This window comes from Andrographis paniculata, unplaced genomic scaffold (genome assembly GCF_009805555.1).
Source record: "Andrographis paniculata isolate CXL003 unplaced genomic scaffold, ASM980555v1 Contig11END, whole genome shotgun sequence".
Lineage (NCBI taxonomy): Eukaryota > Viridiplantae > Streptophyta > Magnoliopsida > Lamiales > Acanthaceae > Andrographis > Andrographis paniculata.
Genome location: NW_026137391.1, coordinates 3362238 through 3368554, shown reverse-complemented (window position 1 = coordinate 3368554; position 6317 = coordinate 3362238). Strand labels below are relative to the sequence as shown.

At 27.4% G+C, this 6317-nt stretch overlaps 1 long non-coding RNA gene across 2 annotated transcripts; it reads left to right on the top strand.

Moving 5' to 3' along the window:
• Window positions 1–1598, top strand: LOC127250415 (uncharacterized). 2 transcript variants are annotated; one of them, XR_007838688.1, is made up of 2 exons: window positions 1–211; window positions 1175–1598. It is a non-coding gene; the product is annotated as an uncharacterized LOC127250415 (long non-coding RNA). The 2 variants fall into 2 exon arrangements; XR_007838689.1 differs by having other exon boundaries at window positions 1–734.
• The last annotated feature ends 4719 nt before the right edge of the window (window positions 1599–6317 follow it).

Below are 6317 nucleotides of genomic sequence, written 5' to 3'. Positions count from 1 at the left end.
CTCTATAATCCCTTATCTAGCCTCAACCTCCACCCTCTATAATCCCTTATCTAGCCTCAATCTCTATTGATTATTTTTTTGGCGATTTTTCGTATCTCTTGTGGCCATCTTCATCGTCTTCTTCACACAAACGGACACAAGTTTTGTAAATATCCTCCCAAATTTTTTTCTTTCAACGGCATTTCGTTTTGCATCTTTTGCTGAAAAATTGGTGTGTTTTCTTTCTCTCAATCTTTAACCTCTTGATGAGAATACGATGCCACCACGATGCTTATAGTTTCTGGAATAAAGAACTATGGATTTGAAAAGCAAAAATTGTCTATTATTTTATATTCGGATAGAATTTTTTGTTGTGAATTCACAATTCTTTTTTTTTTTTTGTTCTATCCCCCTTTTGGAAGTCATTATGTGAATATTATTAAGGTGAATCGGTGAATAATGCACTTCATATGTTCGATAAAATGTCTCAAAGAAATCACTAAATAATTTAATATATTTTCATCCAAAATATTATGTTTTTATTCTCTTTCAAATATGTGCACTATTTGGATATCTCAATCAACGATTATATCCTCAATATTTCTCTCAATACTTAATTGTAAATTTTCTATTCTATGAGGGTTCTTTATGATAGGTTGTGTTCCTTATGTGAGAAATACATGGTTTTATATGCGTTTGTAGTAGATGGATTTTGCAGAACTGAAAACACTATTGAAGATCTTGAACTAATAAAGGTAATAAAAAAATAGTGTGCCACTAAATATTCATATTCTAAGGGTAGTTATTTGGAGTTTGTGTAGTGATAAAATTATTGATTTGATTCTTAAGATATTCTATGAAATGTCAATGAAATGTGTCTTTCCAAATATTTTCCACCTATAATGTTTTGATTTTTGGATTATGTAAGTTGATTTAAAGTTTTTATATGCATTGGAATATAATGATTTATCTCTTCTAATAATTACTATAATATTGTGATGATAAGATCATGTAGATGGAAGAATTTTGATGTTTTGTGTTATGTTTAATTTTTTTTATAGGTGTTTGGTATCAAATGTTATAATTTATAATATATTGATACTAGGACGTGACAATTTTGGATTTTTCAAAAAAAGTTGAAAATCTTTTTCAGAAACAAAGCAAGACCATTTATTTTAAGGACTACTATTTCCAGGGCGCGTGTGGTAGAGAAACACTTCAAATGAGTGTTCGATTGAGGACTTTGATGTTATTTTGGTGGTTGTTTATTGCATTGTTGCCGGGGCTCGCAGAGATTCTAAGAGAGAAGGATAGCTTAAGATCGAGCCAGGCTTGCGACATTATTTCCGCTCGAATTTATAAACAAGCTGAGCAGAGCCTGTATGGATAACATATTCGAGTCGAGCTCGAACACCATATACGCAAGCTCACTCGGCTCGTGTAACAGCTCTACCCACTTATAAAAAGTTAATGATTCAAAATAAAATATAATTTTTTATATTATCAATATAATTTTTTGTACCTAACATAAAAAAAAAGGCATTCATCCAAAAATGTAAAATGAACAAACCATGATGCAAATATGTTTGAATTTGTTATATGTTTTCTTTTTCTTTTTATCATTATGTTTTATAATTTAATGTCTTAAGAATTAAAGGTTGTTATTTTTCGAATGTGCACTAGTAAACTCTTTCTCTTAAGACGAGCATGTTTTGATTTCTTAAGTAAATATCTCTTCCACACTGTAATTTTAGAAAGGGTAGTCAAGTGGATGTGTGGATGGATACTTGTTTGAACGAAAAAGGTTTAGAATACTTGGGGTGGGATTATGATCATTATATTTAAAAACTTTTTAAAACCATCTGTAATGTATTGATAATTTTGCTATTAAAATATTATTATAGTATAGAGTGTATGTTTGTTTGGTATTTAATTTTGAACTTTTATTGAGAATTTGATTAAAATGAAATATAATGTTATTTTATTGTATTCTAAATTATTTTTTATTATTGAATATGTATGATTTTCAATAAAAAAATATTATTTTTTATACAATATCATCGAAATAATATTTAAAATAAGTTTAAATATATAAATAAATAAAACTCAAACTCAAACAAACAAAATGTCGATTTGAGTATTTAAATACTATATCTCAATTAAGTGTATTAATATAAATATTAGTATTTTATAAATAAGATATAATACATACAAATAAAAAATATATCTTTTTACATAATTAACATAAATAAGTTTTTATAAAAACAATATGGTTAATAGATTTAAGTGATTTCAAAGCACCCAGTGGAATTAATCAGATCGAACATAAGATCTTGCTACCAAGCGAAAGATGTCTCACCACTTGATATACAAGAACTTGACATTTAATTAGCTTTTACTGATTTATGTGGAGTTTTCGATTTAGTACTAGGATTGTGCACAGGGCTTTGATAAGTATCTTCTATTTATCACTGGAAGTTGTTAATAAAAAGTTTATTTTATTATCCAATGTGTTTAAAATGTATTTGATAGTTTTGGTCCTTTTTTCATCAAACAAAGGGAAAATAAAAGTAATACTTATGTGAAAACTCCACAAGGTATAACAAGATTTGAGTGCAAGTATGATGAAAAATTGTTTGAAGGACAGTGTGAAGTTTTAAGTATATGGGTTTATATATGAATATACTCGTCATTTCACATGTCATCATAAGAGTCATTTATTTAAGTCCTGAGAATAAAACAAAAAATAAATCTTGCAAAAAATAGTTCCATCGCCTATTTGCTTCAATGTGCAATCTTATGACAAAATCAACTATAGGATCCTTAGCTAGTCTTAGAGAAAACTAAAATAAATAATTAATTAAATAAATAAAATTAAAACCTATTCAAAAAATAAACAATATACCAAAAGTTGGCCGGGACAAAGAGAACCAATTTTTACTAGGATTTTGGAAAAAAAAATCGATAAAATAAAAAAATAAAATAAAAGCACAACAAAGAAGAGTACTTGAGAAGTACCGGTGGAGACGATGAAGCACGATGTGGCAAATCGTTATTTGAACTATAGAATGAATAAGTGCAAATTTGGAGGAATGTCAATTGAGATTGACAAAGACTTAATTGCAAATCATGAAAAATGTGTTTTATACATTGAATGTTAGCATCGCGGATCTCCAACAACATTTACCAAATCAACAAACCTCGATGTCTGGTGCTGTGGGGATGTACTTGTGACAGTGAGGTCATGGGTTCAAACCCTGACGCCTCCAGGTCTTATATGTCTCATACGGTTCGCCTAGTGTGACTTGTCTTATCGGACCTAGTTCATTAGGTTCGACCGAGGGTTTACCTAATGCCCACTTTCGAATAGCGACCGCAAATTCTCATATTATTAAAAAAAAAAAAGACACTACTATGATCACTCATATTGAGAAATGATCACTCATATTGAGAATCAACAATACCTTTATTATCAATACATTGTTGTTGCGATATGTTGGAATATAAAGTCGAATTCTTTATTATATTATATATATATATAATTTTGATGTAAGGGTGTGTTTCTTTATGTTGGGTTTGGGATTGGTTTGGATTTAAATTTTTTAGGAGTTTCGGGAATTTGCGTTCCTCTAATGTAGTAGGTTTTGTTAGGTTCTGAAGGATTTTATTGGATAATGATTTGATAGATAATGATTGGAGTGTTTAGATTATTTATATTATTAAAATAATTTATATTAAATATAAAAAAATGTAATAAGTATGAAGTGTGATGTTTTTCTTTTATTAATTTTTTTTCTTCGTTAACAAAAAAAGAGAAAAAGAAAAGAAAAAAATATAAATTAATTATGGCAGTAGCCTAGAGTTATGTGCGGAAGAACAAGTGGAAGAAATATTTCTTTAATGCAAGTTACGTTTGATATATAATAAAAAAGATGTAACATACGTGAAAGAGTATGCCGAATACCAAAAGTTAACAAACGTCAATGATAAAAATATGTCATGCACGTAGGCCGTCCGGTGGCGTGCAGTACATTACAAATCGTCCGAGAATTACATAAGACCGAAACAGAAATAAGCAGATAAGTATGCACGGCCGTGCCCGTGTGTTGGCAATTGACTGCGGCCCATAACCATAGAACTAGCAGAATACTGGTAAATGTACACAGCCATGCACGTATGGTGTAAATAGACTGCTTCTCGTATATATGAAAGGCAAGGAGTATGAGAAGACTCACCATGGTCAAACCCTACACATTAGCCTGCAGTTTTGTCACTTAGGATGTGGTTTCGCACACATTCACAAGCCTACGGTAACACTATAATTGATTTCCTAAACTTAACCTCAAAGGAACACACCCTAAAATACCACATTACATGTTTATATCATATCAAACGTAACATTCACAATTATTGAAATATTTGTTACTCCCAAATCACAATCCAAAATACAAACTAGGTTTTTGTTTGGTTTTGACCTAAAACAAAAATCAACATTATTCAAAACATATGTTTCAATTAAAAATATACTTTCTCAATTTGAGTTATATGTAATTATTTCGTCATTTTCGTCTGTCATACTCAATTATCTATTTTATTATATAGTAAAAATACCTTTTATTTTAATAAAAAATACTTTTATATTTTATACAATATTGCAAACAATACTATTACAAAGTAAATAAATTTAAAGAAAAATTATTTTTTATCTTTCTATTATACTATTACCTATATAATACTAATATACTAAAATTAACGTGTAAAAAAGTGAATGAATAAATATAACAGAAAAAAATATTATTTTTTTATCCTAAAATATTAACAAAATATTATTTAAATAAAAATTTAAATTCAAGCAAAAAACCATAGAAACCCTAAAGTAGCATCTTCTATGATGTATTTGTATTTTTTTTTAAATAAAAATATATATTTTTTGTCAGATATAGAGTCTGTATTACTAATATAAAAATAATATTTTGTATATAATTGATGATTTTCATAAATAAATATAGTATGTATATATATTATTTTGCAATAACATTTATGAAAAGTAATTGTAATTAAAAAAAAAATTATTCAGTAAACAAACTTTATTTAAATACACAAATGGGTAATTATGGTATAAATTTGGGCCTAACCCAATTTCCAGCCCAAATTTTATATGGCCCAATTTGCCCCAATATTCATTTAAGTGCCTTAAAAATTGGTTTGTACAGGTTCAAATGACAAGTTTGTCGAAAATATTAAATCGAAACTGAATCTTTCAAATGACGGTTTTAGTTACAGTTTGACGGTTTCGATTACAGTTTATTAATCACCGATTTCAAATTAAAAACGGTCGGTTTCAGCTACAGTTTATTTAGATGTATTTATTATATAAAATTATATATATTACTAATTAATTAGTTTGTTACAATATAAAAATAATTAAAATAATAAGTTTAATAAAAAATTAAATTAATTTAAAAAAATAAATAAAAATAAATTATAAAAATATTGATGTAATAGATAATAAGATAAGTTACGGTATTTTAGGAAAGGTGTAATTTGTAGATAATTAAGAATGTATTAATATTAAATTAAGAATAAAATAACTAATTAGTTTAATTAAATTTTTTTTTTTTAAAAAAATTAAAAGTTTAAAATGTTATTTTTCATAAAAAGAAAGTGACATGTACTTAGGACGGACAGAAACGACAATGTCAACGTGGTGGTATGTGAGACGGAGAGAATATTATAAAATATACATAATTTTCATAATCAATAGATTTACATATACGCACTCACGGCCGTAGCAGCCGGACCAGTTTTCCCCTTTCCATTATTCGGGTCTTCTCCTTCTCTTTCTTTCCATCTTTTTATTCTTTTTTCTTCTTTCCTCCTCCTCATTCTTCTTGTCACACAGTGCCCGTGGTGAGAGATTATAAGAACAAACAGAAAAATTCGATTTCGATTTGAATTGTAAGTGTTGATTGAAAAACCGTTGAACCGGAGGCTTGAATCATCGAACTGAATGAAAAGTCTACCTAAGAACTTTCAGCATAAATTTACAAAAGTAATGTTCTTTATTATTCAAATTTATTCTATTTTTTTTTACCTTTAAATTTATTTAATTATTGAATTTAAAAAAAATAAAAATAAACTACTGTTTAATTATTATTTTTTATTCAACAATTATTTAATATTACTAATTATATTATATTCACTTTTATTCTTTTTAATTAGTAATTAAATTTTTCAAAAATAACTCCAATTATATTTTAATAAAATATTATTTTTGTTAATCCAGCTGCAGCTGCCGAACTCAAATGGCTAATTTCTCGGACGGAGGAAGTAATAAA